Source organism: Protopterus annectens, chromosome 3.part0, assembly GCF_019279795.1.
Source record: "Protopterus annectens isolate FY-2018-M chromosome 3.part0, PAN1.0, whole genome shotgun sequence".
Lineage (NCBI taxonomy): Eukaryota > Metazoa > Chordata > Ceratodontiformes > Protopteridae > Protopterus > Protopterus annectens.
The window spans coordinates 1776037416-1776060435 of NC_056731.1; the positions used below are offsets into that span (position 1 = coordinate 1776037416).

Consider the following 23020-nt stretch of genomic DNA (forward strand, 5'->3'; position numbering starts at 1 on the left):
AGCAGGTGATGATGATAGGCTAGAGAAGATGCATCTTTGATCACCAACTTGGGGATAAGTCCAAGAGAACAGGAACTGCCAACCTCTTGGTTGATTGCCTGGAGCATACCCACTCTTAGCCTAATCCTGGATAGTAGCCTTTTGAACCATCTAGCTATATTTTAGTAGTAGCACTTGAAACCAGGGTATACTCATCCTAGGCTTCGACCTGGGTACACCAAAGCTCTCACTGGCCCATATGCTCAAGGGTGCAGTGGGTCTTCCCATGCCAGTGTCTACAATTCAGTTTGTAGATTTCATGTAGTTGTTTGAAATCTAGTGTGGCTTCTCTGCTTACGAAGGCACCCTTACAGAACATAGACTGATGTCTGTAACAAGCTCATTGTTGGCCTCTCAGTTTCTCATACTGTTCTTGACGCATCTCAGTGAATGAGCAGTCTGTTGCCCAGTGCTGGGTATGCTTCACTGCATGTAGTTTGTCCATACAGAAGCTCAGCATTTCCAGAGCTGAAGGTGGGGTCCTCATCTTTTGTTTCCTGTAAGGACTTGAAGGACCCTGGTGCTATAACATGTGCAGTGTCCATCTGGATGATCAGACAGTAAAGACTCAGACATTGCAGGTGTTTATCCATCCCTCCATTAAGTCTGTATTTTGGCAGCTAGATGCTGCTGCTGGAATGATCCAATGATATGCTTCCTTGTAAAAATTACTTCTTATTGTTAAAGATACACATTTTTACAGAAATGTGTAGTATACCGTGAGGTTCTATAGTGTAGTTAGCATGACTACCGTGCTAGCATATCACTAGTTTGTTATATTCATAAAACAAATCCTGTGTTTTCATGATTTTATAACTTTTAGTCTTAGAGTCCACTAGAACACTGGTACAGCTGTATAAGTTGTCCATATATCTGGCCATTCCTTCATTATTTTCTTGTGTTTATGCGTTTTTACTGGACTGCTGAAATCCAATCTTAATTAATTCTTAGAATCATTCTGGGCCAGTTCTGTTCACCTTAATACTGGTTTTATGGTGTATTACTGAAAACACATCAGAGTGATCTTCATGAGAGTCTACATTGTTGCATTCCAATACAGTTGTAGTGCTTTCTCAACTTGCATCATACTTCTTGGACTAGGCAGTTGTCTTAGAAATATATTCAGTATCTTTTAAACAACAGACAACCTTCTCTTTGAACCACTTAGAATCTCTGTTCAGCTTGATCAATTCCTACAGCTTCTTGCTGATTATCCTGCTATGATTGGTGGATACACATGCTGTCTTCTTACTTCAGTTTACATAGTGTTCTGGAATACTTACTAAAGTAATATATCTGTTTGTTGGTTTCACTGTAGCATCTCTTTTGCATCACTTTCTGTGTGTGTGTTCTTTGGCAATAGTAAAGTAGTAGAAGCTGGTAATTTTATTTTTAATCTTATACACATTAATATGTTAGAAGCTGAGAGACTGAGATCATGTTATGGATTTTCATGTTTTCCAAAACTGCAGGACAATCCCCATAGTTACTGCTGCCACTATTTTTCATTAGATATTTCACTGTCTGGATAGCTCTTCCTGGTCATGTGACTGTGGGTATCTTGGGCATAGGTGTCAGAAAACAGTTAACACAGGAAATGTAAGTGCATAGAATTATAGACAAATAAATAATCTCAAATGATGTAAAACTCCAAAACGATTTGTTATGAGAACTAAAATTGTATATGGTGCGAGGGAACATGTGTTTTGTGTGTGTGTGTGTGTGTGTGTGTGTGTGTGTGTGTAGTAGTAAGTACTACATACAGCTAGGTACTTCATATTAAAAATGATAAGAAAGTACCTAGTTCTGAAAAAAGTATATATTTATTGTTTTATCTTAGTAAATCTTTTTCATAGTTTTACACAGTATCATGGACTTTTTTTTCCCCTGGGTTATACTACAGTGCCCCATTTCCAAAGCTAGTCTAATGTCTTTTCCACCCCCCACCCTCCCAGCTTACTCCGATGTACTTGGGGCCGGTTGTGGAACCTAAGAGAGTAATGTGGGTCTCAGGTGTCACCATTTTGCCCTAAGCGCCACTGCCTCACTTTCAAGCATTTTTTCTTGTAGACTATTAGTTACAGCAATGATATCAGCTTTGAGAATTAAGCACTGGCCACAACTTATTTCTATTCTGAAGGGAAAGAAAACTTTTTTTTTTCTGACTGGCTTTTGTTCTTTTCAGCTCCTCTTTATTACTTCTTTCAGCAGATGAATTTCTGAGTCAGTGTCAGTACATATGTGAATTTTTCAGCTTTTATTCTTTCACTGACTACTGTGGTGTCACCCAACAAAGTTCTAGGTCTTCATCTACAGTGATATTTTCTTAAGTTCTATTAAATATGCTCTATTCAGCATGTCTGCTGTATATAGGTCCTTGTGTGTCCTACATTTCAGTTTCAGGCCATACTTCTGTAGTTTATGTAACACTGGAGAAGCCTTGTTTGGGGACTTTTGGAACATACTTTATAAGAATTTATGACCCATTTCCACTTGAATAACTTTGTAATAGATATAATTGTGGAATTTCTAACATCCATAAACTATTGCTATTAATTCTTTCTCTATATACAGTATGTGTATTTCTGTTGTGCGCCTGTAAATGTTTTCAGCCTTTTGGCAACTAGTTTATTCTCTTGTAAAATCACATCTCTTATTACACTTTGACTTGCAACCACTTGCAACACAGTTGACTCATTTACTTATTTTATCATACAGGTGACTCACCTATGAATTTCTTGAGCATTTCAAAATTTCTTAGTGCCGTTCCCAAACCATGTATTGCTGCAGCAGCCTTTTAAGGCACATTTTTATCTCAGGCATATTAGTTTAAACTTTGCAACATACTGTATCATTCTCAGAAATATCATTAATGTCTCTTTGTCTTCTGACTTCGGCTAATGCACAGTAGTAGCTCTGCTTTTCTGTTGAGTATGGCTTCATTAGAATGTTACACATTTATATGAGACTTGTCACTTATTTTACACTTGCTTTTAATTAATTTTAAATTGTACTGTCTTGAGTCTTTCGGGAAATTTAACAGTCTCTTGTCTTCTTGTGTCTGAATTCACACTAGCAGATTATGTTTACATTAGCTTATAATATTTCAAGTTATTGTGTATTTTCTGTTTGAAATACCTCTGGTGCTGAAAAAAATGTTCTGTCAGGAATCTGAGTCTGACTAGTGGTATATTAAATGTACTCCACCTGGAGCTTTTCTCATCTAGATTTATCTGCCAGAATCTCTGATGTTATGTAGTCCAATCTCACCTTAATTCTTACCCGTGGGTTCGGTGCTGAACCTCGGCTCCGACTCAGCCATACTCTAGCTCGAAGTCTTCATTTGGCTCATGGCTAAGAGGTATCCCATCATGCAACAGGTCTGTACCCCAGATCGCGTTTGCCACTCGTTACGCTCAGACGTGGTCTCACTTTTGGCCATGGCTAAATATACTGTTTATAAACTTTTTATAAACATTTGACTTGTTGTTGCTCAAAAAAGCTATTTTCATAGCTCTGTGTGTGTGTGGTAGTGATGTTATACTGCCTTTGTTTTGTTTCTCTTGCTGTTTTTGTGACCGTTTTGGTATCCCATTCATTTCCTTTCTCCCCACGGGCTAGGCCCGTTTCAGTTAGAGGACCTAGTCCTCCCCATTGTTTCTGTGTGGTCTTTGGTTTGGTGCTCCATTCTGTTAGCGTTTAGTGTTGTCGTGTCTGGCTAGTGGTGCTATCCTGCCCTTGTTTCCCCAGGCTAGGCCTGTTTAAGTTAGAGGACCTAGTCCTCCCTGTAGTTTTTTCCCACCGGTTACTAGGCTGTTTTTAGTTAGAGGCTCTGTTTCTCGTGAGGGGTTTAGTTGGGTCTAGTGTGTGTACGTATTGCTTTGTACCTGTGTATGTTCTCCTTTTCAGCATGTCCAAGGATTCTAAGGAACACAGGCCTTCGGGCTTTAAAAAGTGTGCTGAATGCAACAATAAAATGTCTTTGACTGCACTCTGTGTGCATGTACTGTTTGGGGGCTGTTCACCTCCAAGAGTCCTGCTTGTTTTGTCATTCCTTCAGTCCCCCGTGTACTACAGGAGAGGAAGAACAAGCTCATTTTGAACGGACTGCTTAAACACTCCTTTGAGGAAGACTTAGCTAAGTCTTCCATTGCCTTCTCCTCTCTAGCTAAAAAGGACAAAAAGACTCCTAAGAAGTGCTCTCCTGCTCTGTCTGTTTCTTCGGAGCCACCAGAGAAAGTTGCTAGAACAGCTTCTCTTTCTTCGGTTCCATTGCCCTCGATGCCGACAGAAGGTAGTGTCCTGACTAAGTCCATATCGGCTCCCAGCCTTTTGGAGCCGGTTACGGATATTTTGGTTCGGAGCCGGTCTCCAGTTATTCGACCGGGTTCTCCTTCATGCAAGTCCCCTTCTGTAGGGAGATCCAGATCTCCAACAATATCCTCCAGGACCGTTCCCAATGAGGACGTTGATAGAGTGGTGAAGAAACTGCTTCAGTCATTGGTGCTGGCCAAATTGATTTCGACTCCGACCCAGTTGGCTCCGGAGCCTATGGCCTCTTCATCCTTTGTTGTTCCTCCTCCGAGCCTTTCTCAGCCTTCGGAGCCAGAGTTGTCAGTTCTGTTGGGTGCCATTAGGTCTGTTCCAGTAGCCTCGCCTGGCCTCTTTGTTCCGATTTCCACTCCGACCCTGTCGGCTCCATCCACGGGGTCTAGGGTCCACGATTCTCCAGTCGGACATGAGGGGGAGGGCTCAGATCGATCTTCATCGGTTCCGAGCCTTCCTCTTGGTGCTTCGGCTCGAGTGAGCTTGGACCCGACATCTGCTTTGGACCTCATCTCCTTGGTGCCAAGGGCTACTACTGCATCCTCTAGAGTTAGTCGGCCTTCGCAGCTGGGGGAATCAGCTTTCGAGGTTATGAGGAGCATGCTAGCCAGGTCATCAGCTGCATCCTATGGCACCAATACTCTGCCCCCTCCAGCACCGGTGTCAATTTTGGATCAGCCTCTATCCATGGGCAGCGGAGACCCTAAGCCTCAGGATACCTCCATGAGTGGTCCCCAACTTTCTGACGTCTCCCCAGAGTTTTTGTCTGAGGAGCCGGCCAGAAAGGGATTGTGTAAGAGGAAACAGCTCAACTCCCCGGTTGAGTCTCTCATGTCAGACACCAACCTCGAGGAGTCAGAGGGGTCCCCCAAGTCGTCTTATGAAGATATCTCTTTTTCAGATATCCTGGATATCTTGAAGCAGAGAGGCAGCTGGCCCTCCAAATCCCCTTCTGATGAGGAGTCGCTGTTCCTGAAGGCTTTTGGGTCTCAACCTTCTGCCTCTTGGGTTTCTCCCCCTTTTGATGAGCTACTAGATCTTGTCTGTCGAAAGGTGTGGGAAACTCCTGACACTGTGGAACCGGTCCCTAGGAGATCCAGTAAGTTTTTGTCTGCCCCCACTGACAAGGAATATCTAACAAAAGACGTTCCAGTAGATGCCATGGTGGTGGCAGCAGCCACGAAGAAGGAACTTGCTAAAACTTCGTCTACCATCCATCCGCCTAACAAGGAGTCCCGGGCTATGGACAGGTATGGGAAGTGTGTGTTTACCTCAGCGGCCTTTACACTGTGTTCGCTGACTACTTGATGCATTAGATCTCCTAAAAGAGCTAGGAGATTCTCTACAGGGTAACATTTCTGATGCCATGGCACAGACGGTCAATGCACAGATGTCTACCCTAAATTCCCTTACCCAACTCCTCCATGAGGCTGATCTCATATGCAACCAACTGAGCAAGTAGGGCAGTGGGTTCCGGAGTCTCTCTTAGGAGACACTCCTGGATATGCCTGTGCAATTTCACGGAGGCTTTCAAGTCTACGTTCACCAATGCCTCCTTTGACGGTTCATCGTTGTTCTAAACCAAGGTGAAGGACACTCTCACTAGGTGTGAGCAGGAAGAAAAAACGCTGTCTGCCATGGGAGTCCATTCTTTCATGCCTTCTAGACCTTACCCCAAGGGCCAGAAGGGTGGGAAAATGTGGTTCAGAAAGTCGCAGAGATTTTTCAGGGCGCACAAAATAATTCCCCCTCCGGAGACAGGGGAGGGGGTGTAAATTCAGTTAGATTCTGCCCTAGAGGCAGAGGAGGCCCGGAAAACCAGGGGGATCGTGATTCCTTTCGTGGTTCTCCCTACCAGCACTCCTGAAGAGAGGCCCGACTGTGCGTCTCTGGAGCCGGTTGGGGGTCGCATTTCTTTATTCCCAGAAGCCTGGCAAGATGTCACCCAAGATGAGTGGGTATTAAAGATAATTTCCACAGGTTATCATATTCCTTGTCTTCTCCTCCCCCGCCAACCAAGAGAGTCCCAGATGTTCCACCCAGTCACAGGGATTCCGCAACTTTAGAAATAAAAAAGTTGCTTTCAAAGGGAGCCATCCAGCCTGTCCCTGCAGACAAAGTAGGATTAGGGACTTACTCCAGATTCTTTTTGGTGCCAAAAAGAACAGGGGGCCTGAGACCCATCTTGGATCTCAGCCGATTGAACCTTCATGTACAAAAATCCAAGTTCCGCATGGTCACCATACAGTCAATACTCCCTCTATTAGGGAAAGATGTGTGGATGTGCTTCATCGACCTCAAAGATGCTTACTACCATATCAAGATGGACAGGGCATTGAGAAGTCATCTACGCCAGTCATTTTCAGTTTCGCGCTCTGCCCTTTAGTCTCACCACAGCCCCCAGGGTGTTCATCAAATGCATGGCAGTGGTAACGGCTCACTTGAGATGTCAGGGATTTCAAGTGTTTCTGTACCTGGATGACTGGCTCCTTTCTGCCACCACCAGGCATCTACTGTTACAGACCAGGGACGCCACCATTACACTGTGCCAAAGGTTAGGAATTACTCTAAATTGGAAAATATCTGCCTTGTTGCCCTCACAGCATGTCACTTTTATCAGCACCAAACTAGATACGGTGCTCATGAGGGCCTTCTTACCAGAAGAGAGAATTCAGGCTCTACAGCAGCAGGTCTACGCCTTACTACCATTGAGGAAGGTCAAGGCAAAAGTGGTCCAAAAGTTATTAGGGACCATGGCTGCCACGATCATGCTAGTCCCCGTTGCCAGACTACACATGAGGGTTCTTCAGTGGCTGCTTTTCGCCCAATGGTCACTACAGCATCTTCCACTCTCCCATTCTATTCTGATTACGGACACTTGCAAGCAGGATCTACGCTGGTGGCTTCAGGCCAGCAATCTCAACGTGGGCAAGCCATTTGTCCCATCTTCTCCAGTTGCCACGGTGACCACGGATGCCTCCCAGATCGGGTGGGGCGGGCATTATCTTGGCAGGACTGTCCAAGGCACGTGGCAGTTTCACGAGACCCATTTTCATATCAGTGTCTTGGAGATGAGAGCAGTGCTATTAGCGTTGCAAGCACTTCAGAGCTTTCTCCCTCTAGGGACAATTGCAATCCACTCAGACAACATGTCAGTGGTATGGTTTCTGAACAAACAGGGAGGAACCAAATCATACCCAACGCTTTCTAGTTGCAATGCATATACCAGGGAAGTCCAACGTGATTGCCGACAGGCTGAGCAGAGCTATCCTAATGCCTCACGAGTTGTCCTTGAACAATTATGTTGCAGAGAATATATTCCACAGATGGGGTCAGCCTTGCTGTGTGATCTATTTGCCAGCCCCTCAATGCCAAATGCAGCAGCTACTTCACCCTTATCCCCCAGAGGGGGAGACACCCAGGGACGCTCTGGTTCATGATTGGCATTCTGGTCTTCTCTACACCTTTCCACTGTTACCTCTGATATCAAAGGTCATTCAGAAAGCACAGCCTTTGGGAAGCAAAATGATCCTCATTGCCCCACACTGGCCTTGTCAGATTTGGTTTCCCTTCCTTCAACTCTATCTAATGGACAAGCCGTGGATTCTGGCCCCGGCTCCAGATCTGCTGAATCATATGTCAGGACAGTTCCATCCCTGCATCCAGACCCTCAAGTTGACAGCTTGGCTGCCCCAGTTCTGTCCTTAGTCAGGCTTCATGATTTTTCCCCGGAAGTGGTCCATATTCTACCATAGGTTCATAGGTTCACAGGTTCATACTAGGTTATCTGCCCTAGGGCATTTATAAGCCTAGCCAGTGTGTGTTTGGCTTTCGCCACCCATTTTAAATTAATTTTGCTATGCCTTTTTTTGAGGTTAGTATACTGTGCCTCTGTCTAACAGTGACACAGAAGTGATAGCCGGGGTAAACCTACGATCTCCATTCCACTCATCAAGATTCCTCTTGAAGAGAGTCAATGTGGGACTCTGCCTAACCTGGACTGGGATTTTATTCCAGAGTGAAGGGAGCCTCTGGGTTATGAATCTGTCCCTCCAGCATGTCCTATTTATTTCAGTGCTGAGGTTCAAGTCTCTCGAGCGCGTAGCTCGATGGGATTTGGATTTTCTGAGGTGCAGCATGTCCATTAATTCCGGGTTGGACATGGCTTTATACGTCAGGCACAGATCACCTCTGAGCAGGCGGCATGCCACTGAGTAGAGCTGGAGTTTCTTTAACCGGGCAGCATATGGCATCTGTTTGAGCCCTTTGATCCTCTTGGTGAGGTACTTTTGGGGTCTTTCCAGTTGCTGCAGGTGTCTGGTAAGGTACATCCCAAAAGGGGCATTGTACTCAATTATGGGCCTGATGAGGGATGAGTAAAGAGGTGCGATGACCTCCCCTGATCTAGATGTGAATCCCTTCATGATTAGGTGGGCTATATAAAATGTTTTTCTAACCACTTTGGCCACGTGGTTGTCAAATGAGAGATTGCTATCAACTTGGGTCCCCAGGTCCCTAATGACTTTTCTGTACTTAATGGATTACCACCTATGTGGTAATTTGTGGGCACTTTGTTTTTGCCAAAGGGGATGACTATACACTTTTTGGCGTTTAGCTTGAGGCCATGGCTCTGGCACCAGTTGTCTGTTTCTATGAGGCCCTTTTGGAGGATGCTTGTGTCGGCTGGAGAGTTGATTATGGCGCCCAGTTTGTAGTCATCTGCGAACTTGGTCAGCCACAGTCCTTCCGTGTTGGCCTGTACCGCCGAGAAATATATACCGAACAAGAGAGGTCCCAGGACTGAGCCTTGTGGGACGCCACTTGTAACTGGTTTGGAGTCTGACATGGCTCCAGCAATTCTAACCATGTGGGTTCTGTCCTTGAGCCAGTTTGCAACCCATCTAGTGACACAGGGGTTTATATTTAAGCTGGTGAGCTTATCTATAATGCCCGAGTGGGGTATTGTATCGAAGGCTTTGCGAGGTCCAGGTAGGCTGTGTGGACCACCTTCCCTCGTCAATGGCCTTGGTGACTGTTTCAAAGAAATCGACCAGGTTTAAGAGGCAGGATCTGCCCTTAACAAAGCCAAACTGGGTAGGATCCAGTGTCTGTAGGTCCCCAATATCTTTATTTATGAGGTCCATGATGATCCTTTCCATAGCTTTGCAGACCAAGCTAGTCAGGCTTATGGGGCGATAGTTTCCAGGATCTGTTGAGGCACCACCTTTGTGGAGAGGGACCACTGTTGCTGTACGCCACTCTTTGGGTACATATCCTGTAGTAAGGCTAAGATTAAACAGTAGTTTTATGTTTGGGTTTAGCTCTTCTTGGAGTTCATGTAGGACGCAGCCCGGGACACCATCTGGTCCCATTGATGCTGTGTTTTTTGCTTTGGAGAGGGCGGCTCTTACCTGAGCATCTGAGATGTCAGGGGGGCAGCACTCTGTTGGGATAGATATTTGCCCTTTTGATGGGGAGAGGGGGGAGAAGTTTGCACTGAACCTGTCAGCTAGGATGTTGGCAATGTCTGTGGGCTCGGTGTATTTTTGTCATTTTGGACTAATTCTGAGCATATCTGGGAATTCCCACCCAGGTTCCTAACATAACTAAAGAAAGCCTTGTGATTATCCTTAGTGTCCTGTGCAATTTTTCTCGAAGCTGGCCTTAGACGATTTTATGAGTGCCCGTAGTTTTTTGCTAATACTGATCAGAGATGCCTTCCCTTTTTGGGATTTTGCTCTATCATGTAGTAGCTTCCTCCTTCTATTGTATAGTTTGTTTATGGCTGGGGTCCACCAGACAGGACGTCTGCCTTTGGAGGATTGGGTCTTGGTTTTATTTGGGATTGTATGATCCATGCATTCCTGAAGGTGTTCATAGAATGCGTTTATAAAGGATTCTGCGGTCTGGGCCGTATTTTCCACAGGCCCGGGGGCTTTGAAGGATTTCGCCTCGGTTTTGAGGAGTGTGAAATTTGCTTTAGAGAAGTTTTTCACTGTGGTTTTCTGGGCAGGGGGTGGGGTCGGCATGTGAATATCCAGTGAGATTAGTTTATGGTCTGATCTTACCAGTGAGGGATACACTTCTGGTCTGGAGCATAGTGTCCCCATGTTGGTGATGATCAGGTCCAGTATGTTTTCCCCTCTTGTGGGAGTGGTAACAAGTTGTTCCATAGCATTTGAGTTTATAAATTCTAGGAACCTTTGGGCTAGGGTGTTGGAGCTAGAGTAATGCTCCCAGTCTATGTTTGGGTAGTTGAAGTCGCCCAATATAATGGTGTTTGGAGAGACCTTCATATTTTCCAGTATTCTCAGGAAGGCCAAGTGGGGTTCCTGTGTTTGGGAGGGTGGTCTGTAGCAGGCTATAAACTGGAAGGCAGTTTTACCCACAGTTAGTTGCACATGGATAGTCTCTGATGCTTCGTGCTGTGCCACTAACCTGGAGGTGTGGGTATCTTTGACGAATATTGATACCCCCCCTCCTTTTGTGGTTCGGTCCAAGTTTTGGGGCCGAAAAGCATGGTATGAGGTATAACCTGGTAGTGCTGGGGTGCTCATCTTCCCACAAACCTTCTACCAGGAAGATTTATTCCAGTAAGTGGAAGAGATCTTCTATTTGGGCCCATGATAGACATATTGATCCTTATGCAGCGCCTATTTTGGCAATATTAGAATTTCTTTCCTAACTGTTCAGTCAGGGGTCAGCTGCAGCAACCATTAAAGTGCAACTGGCAGTGATTTCTACCTTTCACGTTGCTAATGAGCCCAACCTTATGGCTCATAGGCTTTGTAGGGCTTTTCTGAAAGGGACATTATTACTCCAACCTCCAGTCTTTGATCCAGTGATGCCACGGGTCCTCAATTTTGTATTACAGAAGCTCACCTCAACTCCCTTTGAGCCCGCAGCTACTTGTGACATTAAATTCTTGTCATGGAAGACAGTATTTTTGGTAGCCATAACTCCAGCTAGGCGAGTCTCTGAACTCCAAGCATTATCGGTTAGGCCACCTTATTTGGTGTTTCACAAAGATAGGGTCTCCTTAAGAACCAGTCTTTCTTTTGTTCCAAAGGTTGCCTCTGTTGTCAATATCAACTAATCCATTGAGTTGCCTGTGTTTTTTCCTGAATTCTCCAACAAGGCAGAATTTAAGTTTCATCAGCTAGATGTTCATAGACAATTGCGTTTCTATTTACATAGGACGAAAGATTTCAGAAAATCATATCAAATGTTTGTCTTGTTTTCAAACACTAGACTTGGGGTTCCTGTTTCTAAGGTAACCTTGTCTCGCTGGATCTCTGATTGCATCTCATTTATTTATGCTTCCAGTGGCAAAGAATTACCCTTTAAAGTGAAGGCTCATTCTGCACGATCTGTGGCTACCTCAACTGCGTTTCAGGTTAGGATGTCTACGGATGATATTTGTGCTGCAGCAACATGGGCTTTGCCTCATACCTTTATTTGTCACTACAAATTAGATCTGGTGTCTAGAGGCAGATCTTCCTTTGGTTCCACAGTGCTCAAGAGTATTTTTCACTGAGCCACCCAAGATTAAGGTGCAAGGGATGCTGTCCCACGGGTAAGAATGAAGGCGAGATTGGACTAAATAACATCAAGAAGTTATGTACTCACCATAACTTTCAATGTATGTAGTCCATCTTGCCTTACATTCTTACTAACCGTCCCTCCTACCCCCTCTTGGAGGACCTAGAGGTATAGTCTCTAGGTGTCAGCAGTCCTTTCTGTTGGGGTTGTTGTTCTTCTCAATGTGTGTGTGTTTGTGTGTGAGCTTGCAGCAAACAAGATCTGGGGAATAGACCTGTTGCATGATGGGGATACCTCTTAGCCACAAGCCAATTGAAGACTTCAAGCTAGAGTATGGCCGAGTCGGAGCCGAGGTTAGGCTTCGAACCCACGGGTAAGTATGTAAGGCGAGATGAACTACATACATCAAACATTATGGTGAGTACATAACTTCTTGTTTTAAATATAATATTGAAAAGAACGTAATATTTGGCATTGTTAAAACCACTTTAGCAAACTGTAAGTAATGGGTAATGTTATTTTTTAATTACATTATCAGATCTTGCAGATCAGTATGTTTGTCTTGTTTCACAGTTATTTTCAGCCATTTCATTGGTTCTGTTTGCTGATTCTAGCTTCTAAGCATTCATTTGTACTCCTGAGAGTTACTGGACTTTAGTTGGAGCATGCATTACTGACAGAGTATCTGAGCATACTATCTTTACAAGTAATCCAAACCTTTATATAAATCAGCATAGTTATGCTAGTTGTCACTGTTATGGCTCTTTCCAGTATACAAGATGATTCTGTGACATTATAACTATTCCTCTGCACCATGCCCAACTTCTCACAGGCCAGAGGACTCAAAATATTGAGTAAATTACTTTTTTGATAAGAGTGCTACTATTTCAAGGATGACCATTTACCTTTTTAGTTTTATATTCATGTCAATAGCTTTTGGCCAAGTCGCTTCATTTGGTGTCATGAATAAGTCAGCAAAGTGCACACTGCCTTCATTTCAGTGCCTTTTAGCTTCAGGGCTTTAAACACTTTATTAATTCTGAGCTTCTCTTGCCAATTTGATTAACGTGAGCTGTCTTTATACTTTCTGATTTCATAGTATCAACTCTTGCCAATTTAATACTATCATTAAACATTTAGTTTCCTGTTTTGCCTCAGTAGTATGCAGATTCTTTGAAGTACTCTTACTGTTTTTCTTTTACCCATTTTTGTGAAATTAGTATTTCTAACATAACTTGTACAAAACTGATTAAATATTGGACACATTTATCCTCATCTTCTCATACTTGTGTCCTACTGTACACCACGTAGGTTAGTCAGCCTTAAATAGCTCCCTGACTGATACCTCCATCTTTTTCTCCTTATCTGCTGAGATACCAGGTTCAAACTTTGCATTATGCACTGTCAGTTTCCATCTGTTTCTCCTGCCAACCAGGTGAACATGGGTCTTTTGAGGCAGTGTAGCAACTGCCTCATGTACACTGACAACGTCTTACTCCTAAATCACTGAAGTACAATTTGCAAGAGATGCTCCTACACTGCAAATCTACAATCACTGCTCTCTCATGCCCAGAACAGCAACACTAAACAGGTTGTCAGCTCACGTGCCATAACTCCTATTTGTTATATGCACCCAACACATAAACTTTCATATGCAAACGTACTCTCCAGAAACCTACCTAAACACCAGCGACCTCCAAAACACAAACATGCTACCTAAAACAACATCCAAAGCACCCAGTACGCACAAAAACACTAGTACCTGTGTCTCACTAAATAGGCCAATGTTTTAGTTGTAGGTGACTCTGTAGTGAGACATACAGATGCCACACTCACCAGGTTGAACAAGGAGAAGGTTATGGTCAGCTGCCTGCCTGGTGCAAGGATTCACCAGATCACACGTGCACTCAAGTCTCTCAAGAAGTACTGTTATGTCTCCCTCATAGTTCATGTTGGTGTGAAGAACTTGAGATGTACCACTCTGGACTATATGAAGAGAGGCATGATTGAGCTCTCTGAATATGTGTCCTAGGCAGGTATGTCCCTAGCTTTGAGCAGCGTTTTACCCTTGTCTATGATGTTACCACAGTATAAACAGAAAATGATTGATTTCAATAATTGGCTTAGTTTCTGGTGTCATTGTAAGGGGATTTAGTTACTGTCAGCCTGGGATGACATGGTGGATAGACCATGCTGCTTTGCCAAAGATGGTCTTCACCTGGCACCTCTAGGCTTTCATTTGCTGGCTAAGGAACTTGCCTCCCCATAATGCTTTTTAGGCAAGGTCACAACAACAAAATTCCTGATGTGAAAATATCAAACATAAAGAAACTAAGCGTCATGCTGCTAAAATGCTAGGAGTTTAAATCAGAAACTGCACTGTCTGGAAGCACTCCTTTCTGTGGAAGTTGTTGATATCTGTGCAGTCACAAAAACCTGGCTCAAGACCGCAGAAAGTACCCTGGTCTTGCAAGACTACAATGCCTTCCACACTTTCGGACCACAAATTGAAAGTGTGAAAACTAAAGGAAGTGGAGTGTATATTTTCATTAAAGATAATTAATTACACCTCTAGACTGGTTAGACAGGGAAACTCTATGGAGCTACTCCAAGTACAAATTACTGTGGGTACCTAAGCAGCCCAATATCACAGGCATTACCTTCAGGTCTTCATCAGGTACAGGTCTCTTTCCTTCAATCAAGATGCCCACACAGCTTATTTAGACTAACTTGGGACAGTTAAGGTACAACTTAACACCCTAATCATAGGTGACTTCAACTATCCTTCCATTAATTGAAAAACTTATATGAGCCCAAACTCACTCACACAAAAGTTCCTGGACTTTGTTAACTCAAATGCCCTGGAAAAATAGGGCACCACCCCACAGCATTAGCAAGTTATACAATAAGTGAAAGAAGCTGCTGTCTAAAATACAAAAGTGAGATCCCAGAACTGGAAGAGCATCCTCCTCAGCTTAAACAAACAAATAAAACAAATCATAAAATCTTCAAATAGCAGCTATGAGTAAAATTTTGCAACCATAGCCAAAGATAAATATAAGGCTTTCTTCAGCTATGTCTGCAACCTAAAAGGTAGGACTCAGATGTATGCTAAATTCATTTGTGGATGGCATCACAAACACCAACCCTGTGGAAATTGCAAATCTGCGAGCCAACAGATTTGGCAAAAATTTCAACTCCCCCATCCCCGCAAGCATACCACAGACCACTTCTTCATCATCTTCTCCTCCCTGCATCTCCATAGAGCAAGTCATCTGTGCTGTCTCCAAGGCTAAGAACACAGTCTCCATGGGACCAAATGGGCATTCCGGGCTGCATTCTTAATGTTCTAAAACAAGAGTTAGCTACTTCATTAGGCACTCTGTATTCAACCACAGCCTGAGAAATGACTTTGTCCCCACTGAATGGAAAACAGCAACTGTTATCCCCCTCCACAAGGGTGGCTCGGCAACAGACCTGGGTAACTATAGTCCTATAAGTTTAACTAGCCTCATCTGTAAGGCAAAGGAAAGAATCACCATGGACCTCATAAATAAGGATATAGGTGACATCCAAACCCTGGATCCATCCCAGTTCATTTTTGTCAAGGGGAAGTCATGCCTGCTAAACCTAGTGGACTTCTTCAAGAATGTGACCAGAGCTATAGACGAGGGCAAAGCCATGGACACAGTGTATCTTGACTTGGCCAAAGCCTTCAACACTATCCCAGATTCGGGCATTATTTACAAACTAACCCAATTAAATATCATCTCCTATGTTGTCAGGTTGGTTGCAAACTAGCTCACAGATCGACAACACTCTGTCTCAGCAGAACTGTCACCAGTGGGGTCCCACAAGGGTCAATGCTGGCTCCGCTCTTGTTTGGCATATACTTCTCAGAAGTCCAGGCCAAAATGGAGGGGCTGTGGCTAACCAGGTTTGCAGATGACTGCAAGTTAGGTGTTATCATTGAATCCCCTAGTGATGTCAGCTTACTTCAGAAGGGGTTTACATAGGCTGGTGCCAAAGCCATGGTTTTAAAATAAATGCTAAAAAATACATCATCATTCCCTTCAGTAAAAACAATGTCCCTGCTGATTATAAAATAAACAATAATACCTGAAGTACCAATTCTGTAGTGAGAGACCTAGGAACACAAGTTGACTGTGACCTCAACTCTGACCGCCATGTGTCTACTGTGGTGAGGAAGGCATTCTATGTTGCTCACCTGATTAACAAAGGCATTGCCTCAAGAGCAAAAGAGGTTATAACTCCCCTGTGCTCAACCCTCATCAGGACTGTTATTGAATATAATGCTCCCGTTGGTATGTACCGTTCCAGACACCTGCAGCAACTTGAGACCTCAGAGATTTTAACTAAGAAAATTCAGAGTCTCCAAGACATGTCTTGTACGGACAGACTGAAGTCACTGTCACTTTACTCAGTAACATATAGACTACTTAGAGGCCAGTTATGTCTGATTTACAGGGTTATCTCTGAACCAAATCTGATGGAAATGCTGCACATCTGTAAGTCAAATGGGGCTAGAGTCACCTGTTCCAGGGACCTCAATCTAGCCTGCAACATAAATAGGACCTAATGGAGAGACACCTACATCTCTCAGAGGCGGCTACTCTTCTGGAATATGCTTCCAATTCATATCAAGCAGAGCACCTCCATTACCCTGTTTAAGCGCAGCCTGGACGACTGGAATTGAAACCAAAAATTTCTGCCTGGGATTGCCCAGGCTTCTCTCCTGGACATAGATAGTCCTTGCTAGAAACAACTTGGGCATCAACAATGTCTCTCATCTAGTATTATATTGGGACTTAATGGCTAGGCTTGTAAAGACCCTTGGGTCAGTAGCCTAGTAACATCCTATGAACCTGTCCTATGAATTTGCATCTAACACATAAGACTCAAATTTAAATTATGTGATCCATTGAATGTACATCATGTCTCTCTTTCTCATAACCATTAGAGTTCTTATACATTCTCACTTAAGGTTTCATTTTGATATTATTATTTGACTCGCATTTTATCTTATTCCAATTTCTCCAGTTAATTCCTTTAACTATGTATTTGTAATATCACTCACTCTTTACACATGCTGAGATTTTATATTAATTTAAATCTGCTTCTCTTAAATGCCCACATATGGTTGGATCATTTCTGAAATGGTAAACTTTTTGTCTCTTATCAATGAATCTTGCCATTCAACAGAATCAATCTTTGGCTGTATTCTTTAGCTAATTAACATTCCCATATATTGTTTCCATAGACGCTTGGCTTCTTGTAAATAATAAATGATAAATTAAATGTTTTTCTAAGCTCACAGTACCCCTTGATTTTCTCCTTCATTGGTACTGTTTTTTTTTTGTTTTCTTTTCCTGAAGGGCAAAATCATTGAATACCACTAAGGGTTCCTTGCTCTGCAGCATACAGAAACATATATCACAATTTTATGTTTTCAGGCTACGCCGCTGTTCTGCACACATTGAGGAACATACTGAGTCTGTAGATCTTCAATTTTCAGTTTTCCGCTAAACTGCCTTCAACAAGACATGTCCTGGTGGTGGCAGTTGAACCATCTCTTCTTGAAAGTAACAAAATTATTTGAGGGCATCTTACAAGTTATAGGCTTGAGGAATTCGATAGCAACTTTACTTAATAATGAATTAAATTTCAGGTAACAAATTGTATTTCTGCACTGCAGTATAACAAACAACTTAAACATGAATGACCTTGTTCAAGTCTACTCTTTCTGAGACCATGTAACATTTGTAATGTGTGTCAAGATGCATAATAAAGATTCAGACATCTCAGACAAGCTGCTAGCCTCTGTAAGGTTTTTACTGTGACTACCAAGTGCTGCTATAATAATCAGGTTACATGAATACCCAATAAATTTGCTTCTCATTCTTAAAGTTATGTAGTACTATATGTCACAGATGCCAGTGTCGCTGAAAGACATAAGAATAAAAAATCCCTTTCTGTAGCATAAGTTGACATATGTAATTATATAGTGATGATTTTGCATCTGTGTCTTTATGGGGAAGTTGCCGGTAGTTGTATCCATGTGACTTCTTCATCAGAGAATTTCAGTAAAAGGTCTTGTAGAATGCACATCATAAGTACCACTCCATTACTCATATTAGTGTTGCAGCCATTCTCCCTTTATCAAATCCCTGACAGTAGGCCAAGGAATGATGTACAATCCCTGTAAATCCTTCTAATAAGATCACACTTTGTTGCAGCTGAAGTTGTCAGGTGTTGATGACTGAAGTTTCTCTGGTGGCATGGACAGACTTCCAGTGCTGCTCCCTTGTTTCATTTGAAATGGTTCCCAGGGGACACAGCATCAGCTAATTTTAGCTTTGTGTAGGTCTTGTAGCCCTCAGAGCTCTTGGATGTTCTCATAATTTTTTCAGATTTTTTTCCAATATATTTTTATTAGAATTTTCAAACTTTTACAAAGAATACCATGTGAAACTTGCAAGGTACTTCAGAAGAAAAAGGTATAGTACATACAAAAATTAAACAAAAAGTTAGTACATGAGTTATTTAGATCCTAACCAACAGTTATTGTAATAAGTAACTTACATCTGATCGGGTAAAGCAACCAATAAGGTACCCCAAACACCAATACCACTAAGAGTCAGACTTCCCTGAAGGAGGATAAGTTTAAAACACTATTGTATAGGGTAGAAACTAGGAGCTATTGTGAGGGGACACCTTCTATAATAACTATTAACACCGTATAAAACTATTTACAACATATTTACAATGTATTTACATCATGGATGCCAGAGGACCTCACAGAATAAAATAACATAAGACATTTACAAAGTTTAATGACAGATTGTATTGTTTACAATATCAGGTAATTTTGGACCAGACATAGTATAAAAGAAATACTACCTGAAATGTAACCATAAAAAGATTTTTGCTGGATTTTGCTTAGTTTGTATTAGATCAAAGATATTTTCCCAATATTTTTGAAAATAATTCTTTTTCTTTTTGTTATTCGTGTACAATTTATGTGCAGAAATATATTTTATTGCCATAGCCTTAAAGTTTTCCCAAGTAATCGCTGAAGGGTTGATCCAATTTTTGGTAATAAAGTATTTAAGGAGAGCACATACCGTAACAGGGACATGGTGGCAAATATCTTTTAGTGAATTGGGAGTTATATTAAGGATCATAATTTGCCAAGAGAATGTATTCTCCTCATACCCCATTTTTTCTAACTGAATTCTGAGGGAGCACCAGAGTTTACAGATGTTCTTACAACTTCAAAACATATGTAATATGTGTACATGATGGAGGGAACAGAAAGAACAGGTTAGGTTTGTATTGCATTCAAATTTTAGTAAAACAGCTGGAGTATAGTAAGAATTATTGTTTATCATAAGTTGAGTGTAAATTAGGTTTTTGAAGGGGTTATATTTAGGGTATTATTGATTGCTTCATATTTAGACTCACCAGAGATTTCATCTTGTATAGAGTCCCAGTATTTGGAAACAAAAGTGGATGGTTATGAGTAATGGACGATACAAGTTTATAAGTATGTGAAATAATTTTGTTTTTTAGGGAAAGCGAATTAATGATTGATTGTGCTAGTTGAATGTCTTTCTCTTCCACTCTGTAATTAGAGATTTTTTGCTTTTTAAGTGAGCTGAGTTGCCTTAAAATAGGGTCATATTTAACCTCTGTTGCATTTTTAGTACTATAAAAGTGCCAAACTGTAACCTTCTTGATAATAGGAAAGTTTGATATGTTAATCATTTTATTGTTAATTTTTAAATTTGGATTTAGATGTATGGGTTGGAGAATGAGGATTGTATTTTGCAAATTAAGGGATCTCATCAGCTCATGAAAAATACAAATTTTGTTTTTTGGTAGAGGCAAAAACTTAGTGTTATGTTCACCAACAAGTGGGAGAAAGGGGATTCATTTTGAATGAAAATATATAGTTATACCAGATCTTGACCAATATTGGGAACCTAGATTCGGCACATGGATCATAGCTGGCTATTTGTACTAAGCGGTCAGCAGTGATTATATGATAATAAAGTATGAAATATGGAAGACTTAAACCACCTTTGGATTTTGGGATAATTAATTTCGTATATGATATTCTCGTTGCTTTGGGGAACCATAAGAACTTTGATATTGTGGTTTCTATTTTGCGGAAGAAGTTTTTAGGAACATTTAAGAATACAGAGTTAAGATGGAAAAGAATCCTAGGTAGGATATTCATCTTAATTATAGCAGATTTTGATAACAGAGAAGGATTAATGTTTTTCCATCTAGTTAGATCATTGTTTATTTGATCCCAAACTCTATAAAGGTTGGTTTTCATTAGCTCTTGATAAGAGTGTGTGAAGTTTATACCTAAATACTTTAGTGAATATTTAAGAGGGATGTCTGAAGGGGGGAAATAGTATTCTAAATGCTTCTTAGGATTTAAAGGGAAACAGGATGACTTGGTAGGGTTTAGTTTATAGTTAGTGACTTTAGAAAAGATATCTATAGAGTTTCTGATTTTCTGAAGGTTAGTGTTGGGAAGCTCAAAATAGATGTTAAGGTCATCAGCAAAAGCCGAGTATTTTGTTTCGATGTTATAATTTTTTTGGATATGGTGATAAGTCTTTTGTTTGATCTAGATAAGAAAAGTTCAATATATAAATTAAATAGGGTGAGAGTGGACACCCCTGTCTTGTGCCATTTGTAATTTTGATAGGATTTGATAATGTTTTATTAATATAAAGGGAAGTAGAGGCATTCTTATAAAGCATCTTAATAATGTTAATGATCATATCAGGAAAGTTAAAGTATTCCATTGTTACATATAAGAAGTTTAGATCAACGCTATCAAAAGCCTTGGTTGCAGCTAATGTTAGTGCTTAACGTGGGTGGTTATCCTTTCAAGGAACATTAATAATGTATGTAGGGTAAGAGTATTGTCACAAAGTTTTCTTTGCTTCATAAATCCCAATTGTTCAGGAGAAATAATTGAGGCTTTAACTTTCTGAATTCTGTTAGCAAAGATGATAGATAAAATTTTTATGTCTACATTTATAAGGGCAATTGGCCTATAGTTAAGAGGGCTAGATTTGTCCGAGTTCAGTTTTGGGATGAAAATAGTTTTGGAATTGTTCATATATTTGTCTTGTAATCCCTTCAGATATGATGTAATTAGACATGTTAAGGAGGATTTTTGTGAGTTTGCTATTAAAAGTTTTTTAAATTCTCCTGTAAATCCATCAGGGCCTGGCGCCTTATTAGGTTTGAGTTTTTTAATAGCTGACGTTATTTCATTCAATGTTATAGGGGCGTTTAAATGGGTGTTTTGTGTGTAAGACAATTTTGGGACAGAAAGCTTATTAAGAAATTCTGTGTACTGTTCTTTTTGAATTTGGGTTCTAGGATTGTAAATTTCAGTGAAAATATCTACAAATGAGTTTACAATGTCTCTTTCTATACATATTTTTCCCTTTATAGTTTATTTCCTTTATATAGTTTGGTCCTTCTTTGATATTTATTAATCTTGCTAGAGTCTTGGATGGATTTTAAGCCCATTCCGAGTATCTGTGTAGAAGCTTCAATTCTACCAAAGAATGGTTTTGTTGGTGAAAGGAATATATATATTTTTTGTATTTTGTGTAATTTATTTTCCAAATCAGGGGAAGAACCTTTTTGCAATTGAGCATCAGTTGTTTTAAACTCTTTTGTAAGGTCGTTTTATGTATAGACTTTCTTTCTTTTTATAATACGATGCAGTTTGAATAAGTGTTCCTCTAATAAATGCTCTAGCTTCTAATAAATGCTTTAGCTGCTGCCCATTGTATATCTAAAGGGATGGTGGAAAGTAAAGATTCAGCTTCTAAATGTTTTAAATATTCATTGACCTCCTGTAAAACATCGTCTTTTTTAAGGATGTTACTATTTAGTGATCAAGTGGAATTCTTGCTGTCATAGCTCCAGTGTTGATTAGGGTTAATACAAAGTTTTATATTAGCATGATCTGATATAGATCTAGCCTCAAGGGTAAAGTTGTCAATTTTATTAGAGAAAGCATCCGAAATCAAAAAGTAGTCAATTCTAGACCAAACCTTGTGTGAGGCCGAGTAAAAAGTTAACTTATTAGAATCCCTGTCTATATCAGATAAGAAATCGTCAACTTAATTGAAACTTCTCATCAAGTCTTGAATAGATGCAGTTATTTGGGAGGGCTGTTTTCTATTTTTATTCAAGACTATCATATGAGGGATTGATAAGTGTATTCCAGTCTCTGCCAACAATGAAAAGATGATCCTGGTATTGAAGTAGCAGATTATGTATTTCAGAGATGAACACATGCAGATTTGAACATGGGCTATAGAGGTTTGAAAACAATATTGGGGATTTAACCTCAATATTGTTTTTAAACCTCTATAGCCCATGTTCAGATATTGGGGATTTAACCTATATCCTCAGTGGTGCAGCGGTAGCGTTGTTGCCTCACAGCAAGAGGTTCTCCTGTTCGATTCTCGGCTGGAGTGTGGGGAGTGCTTTCTGTGTGGAGTCTGCATGTCCTCCCCGCGGTTGGGTGGGCATTTGAAAGACATGCGTAAATGGGCGTGTCTTCGTTGAAGGTTAGACGTCGAGCTGGCACCTCGGCATTCATGAAAATCTACTGTCAATCATTAGTGAACCAGAGTTCCGCTGTGGCAACCCCTAACCGGGGAAAAAGCTGAAAGACAAACAACAACAAAAACTTTGGGGATTTAACCTGTGGGTATGTGCAGGAGAATAGACACCATCTGCCATTTGGATCAAATTTAGTATTAAGTATTCCCCCAGGGGAAAGATTTTTTAATTAAAATAGCAGTGCCTTTTGATGCAAGGCTGATCCCTGTATAAGTCTAATCCAATTTCTTTTTTTAATATTATCCCATTGATCATTTGTCATATGGGTCTGTTGTAGAAAGAAAATGTTAGATTTATCCTGATAAATCAGGTGCATAACCAGCTTTTTTTTTAAAATTTCCTGAAGACCATTAATATTCCAAGAGTTCACTCTAATCATCTAACTTTAGGGTCAAAAAATAAGTAATTTTTTAGGTCA

At 41.1% G+C, this 23020-nt stretch overlaps 1 protein-coding gene across 1 annotated transcript in view; it reads left to right on the forward strand.

The window, feature by feature from the left end:
- Nucleotides 1-23020, forward strand: part of LOC122797053 (polyamine-modulated factor 1-binding protein 1-like) — a 2450839-nt gene that overhangs the window by 2397229 nt on the left and 30590 nt on the right. The gene's annotated exons all lie outside the window — the stretch shown is intronic.